Below are 20,325 nucleotides of genomic sequence, written 5' to 3' on the forward strand. Positions count from 1 at the left end.
AAGAGGTGTTTTTCCGTGACCACGTTTCACTCTCTGTAGCTAAAGCTGCAGCCACGTAAAGGATCTGTTTACGCTAGCTAAGGACGCCGCGTCGGAGAAATATTAGCTTACCCTGTCATGCACAGCCGCCATTGCCCTTCAGGACACTGGTTCTCAACCTGGGGGTCGGGGTCCCCAAGGGGGTCAGGAGATCATTTCCGGGGGGGGACTCAGATGGTTGTGACAAAACCGTCCAAACCCGCGGCGCACCCGATGGGAAAAATAGGTGTACTGTCTCTTTAATGGCCGTGACGTCACAGTATAAAAGGCGGTGCGCTCTGCGCGCCCTCGGTATACTTCAGAATTTCTTTGAGACAGCAGTTCGGTACTAAACGTCTGTATATTAGTAGATTATGCTACTAATATTAGTTTATAATAATCTTTCTTCATATCAGGATCAGCATGAAAAAACATTGCAGGCATTAAATGTTGCAGAAATCGAACATGAATTGTCACCGTTATGAATGTGTGTGTGTGTGTGTGTGTGTGTGTGTTGGCCCTGTGATGGCCTGGCGGCCTGTCCAGGGTGTCTCCCCGCCTGCCGCCCAATGACTGCTGGGATAGGCTCCAGCATCCCCGCGACCCTGAGAGCAGGATAAGCGGTTTGGATAATGGATGGATGGATGGACGGTTGGGTGATCGCGAACACCAACCTGATTATTCGGGGGGGGGGGGGTCGTGACTCCAACAGGTTGAGAACCACTGATTCAGGGAATAACTTTAAAGGAACCTGCGTTTATAGAAATACGATCCCAGAATGCAGCAGTCTTGCCTGACTTGATGACTTCAATGGCAGATACTTCTCCATGAGATATGTGCCATTTCAGTGTTGTTGTACAGACACTTTTTGCCGCCATCCATGAGTTGGAAAACCCTTGTTTCTTTAGAAGGACCCAGCAATCACGAGAACAGACCATGTTCCTGGTTTCGTCCTTTTAACGGCACGAACAGGGAAAAAAACAAGATGTGCAGGGACCTTGAAACGCATATTATCACCAAACCTAACCCAACTAGGACATCAAGACCCCAGTCCTATTTTTATGACCTTATTATTTATTTTCTTAAGGTTTTCAAAGGCCATTAAACAAGGATACTTGGACCGCAGACACGAGTTCTGACTTCCTCCCATTTTTATTTTTCCTCCTGCGTTCATTTGTTGACAAACTACACGATTACTGTTCATTTTTTGTTGGTTTTTATGTTTGCATGTATATTCCTTTGTACATACCATACATATTTACTTTTGTAAATATTTTCAATTTGCCATTAGTTATTTGAGAATTAAACATACTGAACACATGGGCCCTGCCTGGCTTATTCTTTTAAGTATTGCTGTCATTCATCGCTAAAGGCGCACTGGTTTGCACAATAGTACGTCCCAATAGAAAATAATGAGCTAATTTAGAATATGCTGTAAATCCACTCAGTATATTCACAAGGCTCAAAAGGTGGCCTCCATTCAATTAAATAGTATTATTAATGCATTTGTAAATGTTATAAATGCATGAGGATTTTTTTTTTTGTTTTTTCATGTTTTATTCATACTGCTTGGTTACCTGACTTCTGACTGGGTCATAACAGGTTCACGGTCCATAGGGAAATGGCCTCATCCGTCATCCAATATGTGGATTTGGATGTGGATCATCTGGGCTCCTCTCCTCAGAACCCAATAGAGGTGGCGAGGGCCCTGACACAAACAGACACTCATTCTGGTTCTTCTGCAAGTCAACAGCAGAATGCTTTGGTCTTCCAGGTGTGCGTATCTACCTGTATGAGAAGCTAGCCCACTTAAAGAACACGGTGGCAAGAAGAAACAGCATGCACAATCAGTTGACTTGTAACTGGATAAAGGTAAATATTATCTTAGGCAAAGGATTAAGTAATTTTTCACCACTGACTTTTGATTTAGTTGGGGATCAGATTAGAGAATAAAAGTCCATTTAAAAAAATTCCTTTGAACTGGGTAAGTTTGTATGAGGGCTTGTTATCGCCAGTGAAATTCATATCACACTGGTTAAAACAGGATATAATATGGATGTGTCTATCATCAGGGATATGAGAGGATCCACATCAAGCAGATTTGGGTGGTTGACCTTGAACGCTTTCCAACCATTCATCCTGGTGGTTAAAAAAATAAAAACAGCACCGCCTACCAAGAAATGTGCAAATGGGGAAAATCCCCGGGATCAAAGTTGATCAAAATCTTTCCTGTGTTTCCCAATCTGCAATCTCCCCTCTTCCTCGGCCTTGGAAGTCTTCCTTTCTTTTCCCTTATGGTTATCATTAAAGCTGCGGTAGGTAACGTTGAACGTTCCACTGCAAATCCTTCCGCCTCTCTGTCTCTGCTGCCTCGTATCACTCCGCTAAGCCGCTCTAGGTTTATAACCCCCTTGAAAGAGCTCATTAATATTCGTCTGTGCTACGATTGGTTGAGTACGAATCCTGTCGTCATACAGAAGAGACGGAGGGTGATTGCTCGTTGTACTGTCGTCATACAGAAGCGACGGAGGAGATAGCTAACGTTAGCTGACGGCTAGGGAAGGCAGCGTGGGTTAGGGTTAGAGACGGAGTGTCTCTCCGTCTCTACTGTGCGACGACAGTATTCACGCTCAACCAATCATAGCCATCTTTCAAGGGGGTTATAAACCGATCTCCCAAATGACCCCCGCATCGCTCCTCGTGTACAACCAGGAAATGTCAAAGCGAGACTCGTGAAACGTGTATCGTAGTTGATAATCTATCCATGTAAAAAAATTAAAAATTCTGCGTTAGTTCCACCGATATTGTTCATGTGTAGCAGCCATTTCGAGTTGGTTGTAGAGGAGCTCAAGCAGGAGTCGTGACAACTCTCTTTCGGCTAAACAACGTGCACCATTTATTCCTTCCACCATTACAACAACAAAAAACCCGCGCAGCGGAAGTGTGTCACTGTAAACCCGAACCGAGGAAACAGCAGCTGTAAACTAACGTTCCTACCAGCTCAATAAGGGGAATTATGTAGCCCCATAACCGCTACATGGTGACTTTTAGGGTTAGGGTCAAACATGTAGCCACAGGTGGGCAACAACCAACCACCCAGTTGGCACTCCTGCCCATCCAATCAGGAAGCCTGACTCAGTGGATTTCGCAAATACCAGCAGCTCCTCGTCTCTCATGTATACTGCGAGCATTCCACTGTACACTCTGGCTTGTACGCTCCACCCAGTTGGCACTCCTGCCCATCCAATCAGAAAGCTTCCTTTTGGTTGGCAGTGCGTTTCGCAAATGCCAGCAGCCCCCGGTCTCATCTTCCTTTCGCGTATTCCACTCTAGTTTGTCCACTAGCTAAAGCCACACAAATTCCCCCCACCCCACAAAAATAGTTTTAAAAAAAACTATGGCCAAAAAACAAACACTGATTAAACTTTGTACTAGTGAGAAAAAGACAGCATGAGGAGGAGGAGGAGGAAGGTGCGTCCACTTCTGAAGTGGAAGAGCCAAGTAAGTTGAGTTGGAACGATGTGTATCGTCAGCACAGATACCAGCTAGCTAGTTCGGCTTCGTTGATGAGTTGCTACAGTAAAAGCAATTGTGAATAGGTAAGCTACAGAACGGCCATTGCATAGCACATGCTCCCAGGCTTTTGTCGGTAACGCTACGTTTCAAATAGCTAAAGTTAAGATACTGGTAAATGTGAGTATACATTTGGGGGTGATACCCAACGAATGACTCTATGGATAATGTCTCATCTCATCTCCAGCCACTTCTCCGGGGTCGGGTCATGGTGGAAGCAAGCTAAGTAGGGCACTCCAGACGTCCCTCTCCCCAGCAACGCCCTCCAGCTCCTCCTGGGGGATCCCAAGGCGTTCGTTCTCAGGTTCAGATTGGACATGTAGTCCCTCCAGCGAGTTCCTGTATCTACCCCGGGGTCTTCCCCCAGTTGGACGTGCCCGGTAAACCTCCAAAGGAAGGCGCCCAGGAGGCATCCTAATCAGATGCCCAAACCATCTCAACTGGCTCTTTTCGACGTGAAGGAGCAGCGGCTCTACTCCGAGCTCCCTCCGGATGTCCGAGCTCCTCACCCTATCTCTAAGGCTGAGCCCAGACACCCTTCGGAGGAAACTCATTTCCGCCGCATGTATCCGCGATCTCACCCTTTCGGTCACTACCCAAAGCTCGTGACCATAGATGAGGGTTGGAACGAAGATTGACAGGTAAATTGAGAGCTTTGCCTCCCGGCTCAGCTCCTTCTTCACCACAACGGTCCGGTACAACGTCTGCATTACTGCTGATGCTGCACCAATCCGTCTGTCAGTCTCCCGCTCCATCCTACCCTCACTCGTGAACAAGACCCCTAGATACTTGAGCTCCTTCACTTGAGGCAACAACTCATCCCCAACCCAGAGGGAGCAATCCACCATTTTCCGGTAGAGAACCATGGCCCCAGATTTGGAGGTGCTGACTCTCATCCCGCCATTTCACACTCAGCTGCAAACCGCCCCAGTGCGCGCTGGAGGTCGCGTTCTGATGAAGCCAACAAAACCACATCATCTGCGAAGAGCAGAGATGCAATTCTGAGGTTCCCAAAACAGACACACTCCTCACCTTGGCTGCGCCTTGAGATCCTGTCCATAAATATCACAAACAGAATTGGAGACAAGGGACAACCTTGGGGGAGTCCGACACCCACCGAGAACGTGTTTGACTTTGTGCGGAGAATGCGGACACAACTCTTACTTTTGTTATACAAGGACCGGATGGCTTGTAGCAACTGCCCCGGTACCCCATACTCCCGCAGTACCCCCCACAGAGTGTTGGGAGAGAGACGTCCGGAGTGCCCTACTTAGCTTGCTGCCACCGCGGGCCGACCCCGGGAAAGTGGCTGAAGATGAGATAAAATGAGATATTCCTCTATGGATTATTTCCATCAGCCTCTGAAAATGTTCAGAGCGCATGCAGAAATTCCAGCTGCTTTATGCATCGCTTATGTTATATGATTATGCTGCTGCTGTTATATCGCTATACACATACGGACTGTGCCCATCTGACTTTTGTCTGTGCCCACCCACAATCAGATTTCTGGCTATGCCTGGTTAGGGTTACAACCACAAGCAACCGGTGGGGCAGGGCGGACGCGAATGGATTGCGTACACGAGCGTCTGCGTTTGTAGAACAGCCAATAGGAAGGCCCGCTCTCTGAAACGACCTGTGATTGGCTAAAATCTTCCATCCCGGGCTAGATTTTTAAAGCCCGAATACAGAGCCAAGAGAAGGTGCAGAATAGTGATGGGAGGTTCAAACCCTTAACTGACTCGAGTTTGTATAAGTCACTCACTAGAGAGAGTCGAGTTTTCGAGTCACTCAAGTCACCGAGTCAGTCACACAGAGCCTGGGAAATCCCCCACCGGCCCCAGCGCCTAAAGAGCATGCGCACCAGAGATTTCCGCCGGCGCCGGCCGAGTTGGCCAACTTCCGGTTCAGCCCCCCTCCGCTAACTTGAATAGGATGAAATAATTTAATCGTTCGGGTCTTCTAGACTTTCCAAATGTTATCGAACCAAATGGATCAACTTCTGATAGTGAAACCAGTCAATTCGTGGGGGTTGTGACACTCAAAAACATGTATCCACCGTTTTACAGTCGCCCGTTTTGCCATGATTGTGTGCGGGGGAAAATGCTTAACTGTGAGGAGTGCAGCACACGGACAGTTTAGCGTGCACACGTTAGAGTTCTAGTTCATCTCTTTTCTTTTTTCCTTTTTTAAAGGCAGTGGTTGCAAGCATTTAATTACTTTCGCAAGACGGCCGTGAAGTGTGTTGTCAATACTTTCTACGCCATGTCCCCACCCTTATAAACAATAGTGGCACAACGATCAAACGCAACGACCGGTTTCCGTGACCATTAACTAGGGTTCGCGTCCCGGCTGCGGCGGTTCCTGCGGTTGCCCCCCCCCCCGAATTCGCTACAGTGCTATTCACAGAGGATCGGAGAATGGTTGCAATCACAGCATTGTAAGATGGCGACAGGTGTACTCTTAGCCCCCCCCCCCCTCCTCCCGGTTCAGGGATGGTCGTTCCCTCTTCACATATATGGCCTCTTTGATTCCTCATTCAAACCAGCGTTTCTCCCTATCAAGGATGTGCACATCTTCATCCTTGAAAGAGTGGCCACTAACCTGTATAGATGGGTGTAGACTGCGGAGTCCTGGCCTGACGCGTTATCTCTCCTGTGATGCGCCACCCTCTTGGCCAGCGTCTGTTTGCTTTCCCAGCGTACATATCACGGCAACCCGCCTGGCACCGAACAGCGTCCGCTGCATTGCTCCGTTCTCTCGAAGGCCGACTGCGGCGTCGCTGATTCGCTAAGCCAATCAGAGTGATCCCTCTCACCGACGGGCTCCGCCGCTGACTCGGCCGAAAAGCTGCCGACAGGGATCCGGCTAGTGCCAACGGGGCGGGGCACGCCGCAAAAACCAGGGCCACCGACGCTCACCGGCGGCCCGGTGCGCATAAACCAGCGGTGATTCCGTATGTGACGGGAGTTTACTCGTCATTCTGCTTAAAATAGTGAACAGCGTCCAGTCCCATTTCAGAACGGCACCCATAGAAACAGTCTGCTAATCAGAAATTACGCTGTTGAGTTTCATGACTGAACAACCAGACTGGAGCAGTAAGTAGTGTAAACTACTAATAAGACACGTTAGCCCCCTAGCTAACGGGTCTGACCCTTTAGCCGAGCGGTTAGCGATGTCGCCTTGTGGTGCAGTATACGCCGTATCGAATCCCGCACCGGGCAAGAAAGTAACCGGTTACAGTAGTAAACTACTAAAAAGGGAGCGAACTAAAATTCATGGGCGGTTCCTGACTGCGGCGCTGGAGTAGCGAGTGACTCGTGCAGCCCGAGCTCTTCAGCTCCGGGCTCGGACAGCGAATGCCGAGCTGAAACAAGCGCCAGCGTGGCTGCTTCTCTCACGTGGCTTGGTTAACGCGCTAATTAACTTGATCGTTTCCACAAATACGGTCAACAAGAGCTGCGCAAACACGACGCATTCGTCCCGCCTCGTCTTCGCAGTTTCATTCATGCAGACGAGTCGTCACTCCCGACTCAGTAGAGTCGTTCGTTTCGAACGATTCGTTCATGACTCGCACATCAATGGCGCATAAGTCTAGTTTTCTCTCAGGCCACTTCAATTACAATATGTGCCCAATGATGCAAAAAAAACTGCCTACCCCATCTTTAAAAAACTGGCTGGGGTATTCTTGGAAACAGGGAAGCTGTGGTGTCTCCAATTCACTTGTCTTCATAGCGGTATTCGTGTCCATGTAAAATGTCTGTAAAACATTGCATATAAAAGAGACAACCCTCACCCCAGCAGTGAATTCATCTAACAAAAACGTGTGCTTCCACTGCTTATCAGCATAACCACTAGATGGTGGAAAATCTCAACCGCATATTTTGGAAGGAATGAACCCCTGGACAAATGAATGAATGAACGAACGAATGAATGAATGACAACACTGACACGCCCATGGGTTTAAAACGGAGACAAAGACACTCAAGTGGGTGAGTTCAACCCCACCCCCCCAGGAGGAAGGGAGACGATGGTGTTACACAGCAGGATGGCTCAGGTGATGTGATATTGGCAGAGTCGCTCCGTCACCCCGTCTGGATTAGCCGATCTGCAGGACATTCCAGATTACTCCACCCTGACCGTGCTAATCCACACGTGCCGAGCGAGCGAGGGGGACTCCACCACCGGGCCGTCCAGAAACTCAGCCAGGGCAGGGCGGGGCGAGCAGGGCTGACCCACAGGAGAGTTGAGACAGCTACACAGAGCATCAGGACAAGCCATGTGGTTTATAGCAATGTTGTCTTTTATTCTAATTTCCAATAACCAGAGAATATAATCAGTCCCTTATTTGTACAAAAATACCTGAACAGGATATAATGTAAATCCAGGAGCCATACATTTACAGAATGAAGCAAAGCACATTGTTTTTTTTGTTATAGAACTGATAATGGTTCATTTAGCTTTTTCGTTCCCTGAAATGTTTATTTGACTTCCCAAGACAGCTTATAAAGACTTAAATTCTAAATAATACAAAAAAAAAAGAAAATGACAAAGTTGAGTCTACATTGTACTCCCGTCTCCACTGTGTGTCAGCCATGTTGATGAGACATCTATGCGATTGGCGTATACCTGAAATAAGGATTAGTTCCAGTAATTTCATTTTCACAGTCGCAGCTACCTCTAAATTAACCTAGTGGACCAACGGTGACCGGGTACTTGCTACTGGCTTCGTTGCCATACACGTCATGTAGTTCAGAGGCACCTGCTGCAAGAGTAAACTTGCTTAAGAAATTAATTTTTTTTAAAAATAAAAAATAAAATCTTTGTTATGCACCTTGAAGTCAGAACAAACTGATAGTGAGAATGAAATGCAAAAATCCTCTTTGAGCCTCCGGCGTACATTTGATCTGCTCGCAATGAGAACGTGTGCGGAGATTGGAGACTGCTAGAATATCCCAGGAGTAAAGCGTTGATGAAAAGCATCGGCGTGCACGTGTTAAAAAAAAACAAAAGCTTTGATATCCAAAACCCGGGCACGCCTGGTTCTGCTCGCCGCCTCCACCTGAAGCGGACGTGGCGGGGCTGCAGCACAAGCTCATCGTTCAGGCCCCCCGGGGGCAAAAAGCAGCAGATGTCTCATGGATGGAGAAAGGGGATCTTCTAACGCTTCTAAATGAATGGCTTCACCTAAACGCAACTGGATGCTGACAGAATCAGAGGACCGCCGTGCGGCAACGGCCCGCAGATGCTGAAAGCCCGTCAGCTTATTTATATACGCAGGACTGATGTTTGCAAGTTTGACACGTGCCAAAAGTCCAGTTTGATCATTATAAAAAATTTTTTTTTTTTAAATCAGCTTAATTTAATACTGTATATACTGTGGTATATCATCTTTTTATATAAAAGGTCATTTTTTGTGGCAAACAAAAGAAAATATACAATAAATTCAATATACACACACAATCAAATAATGGAAAAACAAAAGGACAAAATAAATCATTCTTCATTTTACACGGAGTTATGAGCAAACGCATAACGCCCCATACATAGTGATCTGTGACCTAGGTACAGTGTTAGATCTACATGTTCTCCATTGCTTCACATACTTAAGAAAAAGAAAAATGAGACGGTATAATTCATATACTGGGACTCGTGTATAGGATTGCATAAAAACAGTGATTAAGAACAAGATGAAGGGAGGAGGAGAGATTAAAAACGAGTGAGGGGGCTTTTTCTCTTTTTCCGCGAGACGGTGCTTGACCATCCTGAGAGCGAGCGAGACAGAGCCGAGGGGGTGGGTGGGTGGGTGGGTGGTGTTTTCCCACTACCCGCTCTCGCTCCCTCTGCGCGGCGGGGCTTGGTTCGAGAGCCCGCCCGGCTAAGGCAAACCTCCTGTTATCGCAAGGCAAGTCATGATCACGGGGGATCCTGAAAAAAGTGGATATAAATAACAGTCTGGCAATCCGTACACATTCGCCACAGGGTCATAGCTTACAGGCTGGGCACAGGTGGGAAAGGGGCGGGCTGGGGTTGTTCAAGCATTATCCAATCCCTGCAGAGTCTGCCCTGGCTGAATAAGGCCTGATTGGTGGAGAGCAGAGCTGGTGAGTCAGTGAAATTATCTACTGGATGATCGGTGGTGGCAGTGGCATGTGTGACAATGACAGTACAGACAGAGAGAGCGAGAGAGTTAGCCTGGCAGAGAGCCCACTGGCCAAGCACTAACCCTATTTACCGTAAATCTGGCACGGGACAAATGGGAGGGAGGCTAAATCTAATGCAAGCCTTGAGTAGGTATTATGTCACATGCCTGCGTGGCCTGCAGCTCTCGATTTGCTCCGCCGGTCAGCGGGACGGGATACGACACCTAAAGACGCGAAGAGAGGGCCGTTCCAACATCCCGCCTTCCCTCGCCTCCTATTTCAGGGCGCCATCCTCTTTATCGTGTGGTCGCCGCGCTCCGGTCTGTACTGTCCTGTACTGTCAGTATGCTCAAGAACAATGATAATAACAGGGCAATCGAGGGGGAAAAAAGTTAAATATGACTGCTGGTGTTCAACTGTACAATTTGGAAATATTGTGGACCAATTTTAAACCCATCATTTTCCAGGGCGAGGGGGGCAATACGTAAGGACTGACATCAAGTCCGTCTTCACCAAGTCTGAAAAGTGTTCCCTATATGTGCATTACAATATAACTTAGAATTTCAAACCAAAGGCTCACAACTTTCACTTAAGGCAAGCGAAACTCATTTGACCGTGCTGACGGGTAGTCAACTAAGTCCACTTTTCAAGTCATTTGTTCGATTAAACATAAATTATATTAGAAAAAAAAAAGTTCTGGGGAGTGCTTTTGTTGATTTGTCTTTTCTGGGGGTGAGGGAGCAGTGGTCAATATTTTCATTCAGGGCTGAAACTTAACCTGACGATTGCACGTGCCGTCTCCAACCCTTGACTGGAACCAGTCAGAATAACTACAATGTGCAAGCACTGAGACTTTCAGAAGAGTACACGACATTCATACACAACCCTCGCCGACAGGTGAAACCAAGCCAAAAAAACAACAACAGAAAAACAAAAAGACTATGGCGGAAACAGGGGGCCGCACTTCTCGGGAAGCTATTCATAAGCCCCTCACCCCACACCCCCACCCACCTCTTACTCTTGGTACACTCTATCTGATTCCAAAGCACATTCGTATTCATCCCCGCGTCGCTACCGGCCAATCGGCTGCATGGAGGTCAAGGATGTTCCAGAACCTTTCCAAAGGCACCGCACGATCAGCCATGACTCATTCGCTCCCAACGCCGCTGTAATCCAATCAGAGGCGGAGAAGTTGTCATGCATGCCATTTCCGAAAGGACGAGGGGGATGATGACACTGTAAGAGGAGGAGGAGGAGGTGGAGGGATGGAAGAGGGGGATGAAGAATGGAGAGTGGGCAGCTTCATTCAGCCAGAGGGGACAGCTGTCGGCTGTCCGCCCGGGAGTGCAAAGCTAGTTCTGCATTGAATCGACAACAATAAAACAGCATTAAAATGACATCAAGTAATGAACTCTACAAGAGAGGCCTGCGAAAGCCTTCCTGATAAACATTCCTCTGCCCTTTTTTTTCTCTTTTCGACACACTCGCCATTGTTCTGCTCATTTCTCATTTTGCCTTTATCATTCGTCTTTTTCCCGTTTAAAACTGTACAAAACGTCTCTGAGAGTTACAGACGGGGTGGGTTGGGGTGGGGGTGACAGGGATCGGGGGGGGGGGGTGTTGGTAGCACTGTTGACAGAGATCACTGAGGCCGTGTCTAAGGGAGAACAAGGTTGTCAGCTTATCCAGACTGGACTGCACAGGTTGAGGAAAAAAAAAAAAACCTCCTGGATCTCTTTGAACCGGCAAGACCCCCAGGGGTCCGTTGTCCATCCCTGATGATCAATAAGGAAGTCGGAGGACGGTGCGCCCTGCCTGCGCCGACCCAGGGTGCACCAGAGCTTATCAGGTGTGTGTGTGTGTGGGGGGGGGGGGTAAGAGATGGGGGGGGGGGGGGTTGACGGAAGAAGTTTACCCGGGAAAACCCACGGCGTTCCCACTTGACCAGATGTCAGTGAGCCGTCTGTCCTTTTCACGAAGCAAGGTCTGTACATTTAACGGGGTAAAATCAAAAGGACAAAACGAAAACAAACGACATAACAATCAAGTTTCTGTTACTCCTGCGCCGAAGCTCGGAGGCTGCAAGACCAGCGCTGGGAACCGAATCGTTAACGTCGAGACAAACAGAGGAACTCTGATTCAAACATCCGGGGATGGTTGGCGAGGTGGTGGCGGTGGTGTTGGTGGGTGGGCGTGGGTGGGGGCGGGGGGGTCACAAGGCCACGGCGGTGCAGGGGTGTTTGAGCTTGCAGGGTAGCACTCCTCTGTTGAGCTGGTAGAACTCCACCAGGTGGATCAGGTCGGTGAACTTGGTGGCACCGTCATCGAGGCTGAAGAACATCTGGCCATCTTCCTCACACTTGAGACGAGCAACGCAGAGAGGAGAGAGAAGACGTCAACATGACAACCGCCGGCAGAGAGAAATGTCTAAACGGGGCATTTTTAGGGTGGGTAACATTGACTGACCGGTAAGATCTGGAAGTGTTTGATCTTCTGGTGGTGGCACATGGTCAGGACGAACGCCTTCGGGTTGCTCTGGCTGTCCCGCAAGAGGAACAATCTAATGAGAGAAGGAGTAAGAGGGAAAAAAATACATAATTAGAGCTGGGCAATATATCCATATAATATCGTCATCTGAGGCTACATGTCGGTTGGGATTTTGGTCATTTCCAGATCTTAAAGGCTGCATTATTTATTTATTTTGGTGCCCCCCCCCCCCTTTTTCTCCCCAATTGTACGTGGCCAATTACCCCACTCTTCCGCGCCGTCCTGGTCGCTGCTCCACTCCCCTCTGCCGATCCGGGGAGGGCTGCGGACTACCACCTGCCTCCTCTGATACACATGAGTCGCCAGCCGCTTCTTTTCACCTGACAGCGAAGAGTTTCGCCAGGGTGACGTAGCGTGTGGGAGGATCATGCTATTTCCCCCCAGGCGGCCCGACCGACCAGAGGAGGCGCTAGTGCAGCGACCAGGACGCATACCCAACTGAGCTGGAGGTAACACGGGGATTCCCCGTGTTGGTAGGCAACGGAATAGACGACCCCCCAGATTTGTGTTTTCTATGGGAAAAGGGTTTTGCAGAGCAGTGCTAAATACAGCGTCTTTCACGTTTGACAGGCGTCAGCTGGTGCGCTACAGGCGGCTGTTGACTCGAGTCACTCGACTCGCCGCTCTGCTTCTGCAGCGGTGTATAAGTGTGCAAGTGTGTAAGTGGGAGGTTTTGTATTCTCACCCGTCCACTTGGCCTTGTTGCATGATCATTTTGTGGGCTTCCTCTCTCATGATGCGACCGTGGAACCAAAGCTGTGTTCTGTGGATCACTGACAGAAGAGAACAGCCGTGAGATGGCTACGTGCACCTGCACATGGCCTTCACAAACACCTTGAAAATTCTCTGGCTTTCCAGCCGGAGACTACACAAGACTACAGTGGGTTCTCACTTACACACCCACTTTACCAAGTCTTTGTTGTACAGCTTGAACCAAAAGCAAAAGCCTGTGCAAGTTGATGAAGGTGGTGTGTCCTATAGGTGTAAGTGGAGGTACCTGTGCTAAGAGAGGGTGGGTGCAGTGGGCTGGGGCTTCCCAGGACATTCATACGCTGGCTTCGTTTCTGATGGGGGGAAAAAGGACACAAGAAGTAAGACATTGGGGATACAGACCGAAAACCCCTTTAATAAACATCCTCTTCCGAGTCCCCTTTATAAAGCTAAATCCTACTATTCACAGATTCTAACCCTGCCCACCACCCAGCTACACCCTCAAGATCTGGGCTTTCTCTCCCTTAACCCCAAAAATCTGTTTACCTCCCCCGCCCCCACCTCATGTTCTCTCGCTCTCTCTCTCTCTTTCCCCCCCCCCCTTCTCCCGCCCCCACCCCTCGGCTCCATCTCCACCTCTCCTTCTCCTCACCCTCCAGGTCTGTCCCTCCTCCAGGGCGGCGCTCTGGGCCTCTACGGGGTTGTCGATGACACGGCCGGTCCGTCCGGAGAGTCCATGGCCACCAGAGAGTTCTCAGACACACTCCGCTGCAGGCCGGTGGGTGGGTAGTGGTGGTTTGTGTGTGTGTGGAAGAGGGGGGGGCATCGTGAGCCACAAGAGAGACAAGGGGCAAAGGTCAAACAAGCCAGACACACTCACTGGGGCGTGACAAATCCTGTCTGCAAAGAGACCCACTTCAGTCAATCCACAAATGCCCTTTTGAAGAAAACGCACAAGCCCCTCTGGCTTCTTGCCCCCTCTGGCTTTCTTGGCTGGATGCTGGTTTCACCCAGTTTTCTTGAATTACAGCGTCATCATCATTACACTTTTTATCTAAAGGTAATCCGATTATTACCCAGCAAATATAACCCACACATTGTGTGTGTAGATACCGCCGAGGTATCCCACAGTGTTGCATGGGCAGTTGTGTCACAGCTAAATATAATGGGTACGCTTACATGACAACATGAGCCCTTAATCCCCATTACCTCAGCTGTGTTAAGGTGTCAAGTATCCAATGGAAAATTTGTGTAGGTTTTGAAGGATTCTGGGATGTATAACTAATGACTCATTATTCATGTATAAAATACCGACAAACTTACCAACACGTCATGGTGTGATGTGATCGCTCTCAGAAATTGCACGCATGCAAACTTAATTATGCATGATTGTCCACTGTATGCAAGATTTATGCAAATGTTTATATAGTGCCGTTTGTGTACGTGCATGTGCACACATGCAAGGATATTATGTAAATGTCTTTTTGTCTGTTTTTAAACGGCTCTAGGATAAGATTGTATGTAGGATGTACTTTCTGTCATAGAGAGCCAACTGTTTCATTCAACAGCCCGACCTGAATCGCCGCCATAATTCGATCGCCGTGAACAGACCCAGAAAACCGCTTTAATCCCACCACCAGCGGGTCAAACTCCACTGGGATTGTTTAAAAACAGAAATCCTCTTCCGCAACGTAAAACTCAAACAGATCCTCTCTTTATGGAGCACGCCCGGCCGCTCCGGCTCACCGCTGCGCATTCTCATTCCAGCGTTGCCTTTTGCAATGGAGCAGCGCCGGGTGAGAGGGACAGGTGAACCGGGTTTTCAATTCACCATCAGCTTAATTAATGGATCAATCTGGATTGGCCTTTCCTGAATGGAGCGGCGTTTTTAAGCGGGGGGGGGGGGTGTAAGAAGTTGATCTAGGGGGAGAGGTCGGGGAGCAGATCCTTACCACAGGTGCGGAGAAGTGCTGAGAGCGAGGACTTCCTCTGCTGGGGAACCTTGTAGTTCTGATACAGCATATTCCATACTGTGAAGACAAGGCAGAAGAAGAGTACAGTAACTTCCTTCAAGGCAGCATCGAACAGACGCTGTGGGACAAAAAAATAAAGACGACAGAACAATAATGGCACTTCGAGTCGAGGAGGCGGTACCTTCAGAAGCCTGAAGCGGTCATCCAGCAGGTTCTACTCTGCTCGTCCTCGGCACACAGCATCTTCAGCTCCTTACAGTCACTCCTCACTTTACTGGGCTGTCCACCAAACAACAATTACACACTTTAGAGTGACAATGCTCCTGGTGGGGGACGACATCAGGAGGATGGACAAGACAGTGAGAAGAAAGAAAACCGGTGGAAATTTCACGCGTCGATGGCTGCAGCTTCCTACGTTTGCATTTTGCGGTTGGGGTCTTTTAAGATGGCATACTGACAACAGATAGAATGGGAATGGCGTCTGATACAGGTTTCCAGGATTTACACTACTTGATGACTTTAGTCCGAATCCACCGAAACACGGCGTGCTGCCTCGTTAGATTCCCCAAGACGGATTTTAACACGGGTTTCCAAAAAACAACACATACATCACATGCAGCTCTGTGACATTCCAGGGTTCCCTAAAATTCAACCCCATGGACGAGTTCATTAATGTCACCATGGCCTACAATCCACCACCCCCCATCCCCCACCCGCGTCCAAGCCCTAAAATCCCTCGCCAAATCCTGCACAGTCACCCCTGCTGACAGCATCTTACATGTCTTGTGTGAGTGTGTGTGTGGGTGTTAGGGCGGAGGATGGGGTGGGGGTAGGGGGGTGCGAGGGCCTGTTTGAGCGGGGCCGATTCCCTGTCCCTATCCCGGCTCATCCCGCTGGGCTTATCCCAGCTCAGCAGTTGACCCTGCACGGATCACCTTTGTCACGGATCACCACTGTGTGTGCAGGGCGAAACACACAGTGCTAAGTGTCTGTTCGGACCCCTGCTGAGTGGTTTTAAACCCCTCGCCCTCTGATGCACACACACACACACACACCACACACACACACACACACACAAACACACACACAGAGTTAACGGATATTAGAGAGATCTCGTAATTTTCCAACTGAACCCCCCCCCCCCCCATGGCTGACATACGTAGCACGGATGTAATGGGAGCATCAAACGTGCAACCTAAACAGCACAACTGGGTGCCATTAGATCCGTTACGCACACGTGTGTGATGAGCACATGCTGCACTACTGTGTGTGTGTTACCTTGATACTGAACTGGTAGTCTGTGGGGGCGTTGAGACTTTCTTCCCCATGATGACCGTGAAGGCGTTGCTGTCTTCTAAATCTGCCAGAAACTGCAGATGTCTCGGCTCCTGCAAAGTACAGGTAAGGGGGGGAGGGGGGCGGAGAGGGGTAAGGGAATGTGAAGGAGACATGGAAGAAGGCGTGCATGTGGGAGAGGGTATAAATCCAACTGTGTGAAGATTCATGTCCCTGCGAAGTACCTTGGACGTTCCTTTAGTGGAGTAGTAGAGGCCGGAGCGCCGCAGGAACATGTAGAGCTTCTTCCAGGACTTGCGTCCAGGCTCCTTCATGTACAGGTAGCCCTGGATCTCCGGGCAGCTGCTGGAGTTGAGAAAGTTCTGGAACAAACGCAGAGCAGGGAAGCACGCAACAGCTGTCTTAATAAATAGGATGTTATGAACAGTTAATAAACAGCACAGACTCTGTGTGTGTGTGTGGGGGGGGGGGGTACAGGCATGCTCGTTCCTCGATTCCCTCAGTGCCTCACCTGTAAAAGCTGTGACTGAGGAATGGAGCCATTAGACTCTTGACACCAGGCCACCATCTGCTCTGGAAAGAAGTTTCTGTGGGACACACACACACACACACACACACACACACACACACACACACACACACACACACACACACACACACACACACACACACACACACACACACACAAATGGATTAGCAAAAAAGACACTGGAAACCACTTCCATGCAAGCTCAGAGTGGGGTCACGTTTCTCTAAGCAGAGTATGCATTTGTGTGTGTGTGTGTGTGTGTGTGTGTGTGTGTGTGTGTGTGTGTGTGTGTGTGTGTGTGTGTGTGTGCGTACACGTGTGTGTGTGTGTGTATGTACGTGTGTGTGTGTGTGTGTGTGTGTGTACACGTGTGACTGAGTGAGTGGGTGTGTCAGATGAGCGCAAGGTCTCAAAAGACAAAGAGTGTGTGTGTGTGGTGTGTGTGTGTGTGCAGGAGGGGGTGTGTGTGAGAGAGAAAAAGAGGTAGAGAAAGAGAGAGAGAGAGAGAGAGAGAGAGAGAGGGCACTCCAGCTTGGAGTAGATGCAGTATGATCTCACCCGCTGATGTAATCCCTTTAGCCGGCAGCGCTAGGGGAGCGGTGCTACTCTTTAGAGTGATTGACAGGCTGTGGCCAGCGCGCCGGTGTTTTTACTGTACTCATTACCACAGGGCTGAGGTCACTTGCTGGCTCTGACAGACCCTAAATCACCTCGGCAATAATGGGATGATGGTATACCGTAACAGGAGAGACCCACGCTGCTGCCCAGCTAGCCCGGCTAGCCAACGCTACATGCAGCACAATGCCTGCAGCTCCCCAGAATATGCTAACAAAGCTCACTTACGCTAAGCTAAGTTTAATATTGATTGCATCTGTCTAATGCTGAACTTGATGGTAGCTAGTGTGTGACGACAGCGCCCATCCAGTAGCGCAACACAAAACCACAACAGTGTCATTAAACACAAGTTAATACACCGTAATCTGCTAAGAAAAGACAGGAAGAGGGTGCTCTGTGTGTATGTGTGTGTGTGTGTGTGTGTGTGTGTGTGTGTGTGTTTCTGCAGCTGTGTATGTGTAGGCCCGCATTGCAAACCTGAGCCAGCCGGGGGGGGAGGTCACTTTGGGGTGTAAGAGCACTTTGCAGGAGACTCACCAGGGGTGTTCCTGAAGAATTCATATTTGGCATAGTTCTTCCTGAAGAGGAATTTACTGTCGCTGCTCATGGAGGCTTGCACCTGAACCACAAGCTCATGGTCCTCCAGGCACCTCTCTGCGCACACACACACAAACACACACACACACCACACATAGAGACAGCGTTAGTCTGTTTTCAGCAGCGGTACCACGGCATTGTGGTCTACAGTGACGCAGCCAAAACCCTCGAACGCTGACAAAAGAGATGCGTTCGGGGGAAACAAGTTGGAGAATAGAAGGACGAAGGCGGGGGGGGGGGGGGGGAGACAAGGACTGAGTGAGCATTGCAGGAGGATGATGTCATGTATTTAGGCTGATTGCTGGGAGCTGCATAGCCATAAGCACAGTATAAGCCACAGAGACACAACTGCACATTAAGAGCTCACGAGACACAGCTTCCTCACTGTGTGCTACATGCCAAATTATTGTGTGCGCGTGTGAGAGAGAGAGAGAGAGAGAGAGAGAGAGAGAGAGAGAGAGAGAGAGAGAGAGAGAGAGAGAGAGAGAGAGAGATATTTTTCCATTCTGTCCCTGAAGTGGCGAGCCATGACCTTTGAGTGCAGCTGATTTGAAAATTGATAGTGACAGGATGCTCTAGTTTTGTGTTAACGCTCAGCACACGCTACTGCGCGCATGTGAACGCACAACGAGACACACACACAGAAGACGATAGCGACTGGGACTCGGCGCTGGCACCGCTTCCACTCTAACTCACAGTTTCGGTTTTATTAAGGCTCACACACCCACTCATACTGAAAAAAAGCTGAAGTTAAAGGAGGTGGAAATGGCTGAGCTCTGTGCATGCGTGTGTGCGAGTGCGTGTGCATGTGTGTAGTGTGTGTGTGTGTGTGTGTGTGCACACGGGTGTGCGTCCTGGCTGCTAGCAGGGGAATTTCCTGTGGAGGGACAAGGAGCGATGGATTGGCTGAGAGCCTAGGGGCTCGTCTGATCGAGACCTCTGATTGGCTCCCTCCCGCTCTTGCATTGACGCCGAGTCCAGGCCTCGTCCCCGCCCTTCCCCCCCTCTCCCTCCCCCCCCTCCCTCCCACTGTCTCTGTCTCTCTCTCTCTTACTCTCTTTTTCTTTCTCTCTCTTTCACTCTCTCAATCCAATCCTCCGACCCCCCCCCTTCCCTTCCTCACCTCACATTCCATCCCTCCAGAGCACTTTTTCCAGAAACGACGATCAAACAAGCACAAAGCCATCCTTTGACTCTAAAAATACCGCTCTAAATTGGAAAGCCTCGCAGAGGACAAAGACTGACATGAGAAAATGAAGAAAAAAAAAGCCTCAGAGACAAGAGACCTGATGCAGCCACCACACAAGTTTCACTCCTCACACTGTGTCAGGGTGTGTGTGGGGGGGGGCGGGGGCACTGTGTGAGTGGAACATGGAAAATCATTACACCCCCCCACACACACACCACGTCATACAGAAAATCTATAACCACCTGGGACGTGTTCACACACACACACCACACACCACACACACACACACACACACACAAGAAAAAAGTACACAAGAGAGAGCGGAATCCCCCACTCTACAACACAGACACACAATGTAGGGATGTCCACCTCGCCTCACACACACACACACACACACACACTCTCTCCTACCAAGGCCGAGGAGCGGGTGATGCTCCACCAGGGTCCAGCAGTTGTCATCCAGACAGTGGTTTTTGTAGACGCAGAGCTGGCAGACGTCCCTCGCCGTCATGTCGGCCGGGATCTCCACCACCTCTCCCCGCTCCATCTTCGCTCCACACCTTCACTATCTGCAAAGAAACACACACACAGCAAGGCCTCAAAAGACGCTGATGACAACGACGACCACCGACGACGACCACGACGACGAGGACGAGAGCTGAAACGCGTCGAGCGCAAGTGAAAGAAAGGTTTTAAACAAGCTGAAAGAACCGAGAGCTGCTGGGGTTTTTTTGCACAATCATACGACGCGTCCCGGCGACCCCTTTTATTTCTTTCGCTTGGCGGGCCGAGGGTCCGAACCCACAAAACAGACTGTAACATCACATCGGCGCCTAGCGTTACCTCCACAACAAAGTCCTCTGCCATGTCCACGTGAAGAAGAAGGAAGACGAAGAAGAAGAAGAGAGCCGAGACCCAGCGTCATGAGAAACACTGGAGACTTGATTTTTTTTTTTTTTTTTATGTCAGCCTCAGTGCTTCTCTGGTTCAACCCTTTTGTCCACAAGCCCTCGCCTTCCAAGAGCAGACGTTGTCGTACGTGTACACAGACAGACAGACACACACATGCGGAAGGTCTACGTGCACGTGGACTCACGCGCACGCACGCACGCACACACACACACACACACCACACAC

General features: G+C 49.5%; 1 pseudogene; it reads right to left on the reverse strand.

Annotated features, from left to right (window-relative positions):
* Positions 1-7,875: 7,875 nt before the first annotated feature.
* LOC130128641 (growth factor receptor-bound protein 10-like) overlaps positions 7,876-20,325 on the reverse strand; it is a 36,870-nt pseudogene continuing 24,420 nt past the window's right edge.

This window comes from Lampris incognitus, chromosome 18 (genome assembly GCF_029633865.1).
Source record: "Lampris incognitus isolate fLamInc1 chromosome 18, fLamInc1.hap2, whole genome shotgun sequence".
NCBI lineage: Eukaryota > Metazoa > Chordata > Actinopteri > Lampriformes > Lampridae > Lampris > Lampris incognitus.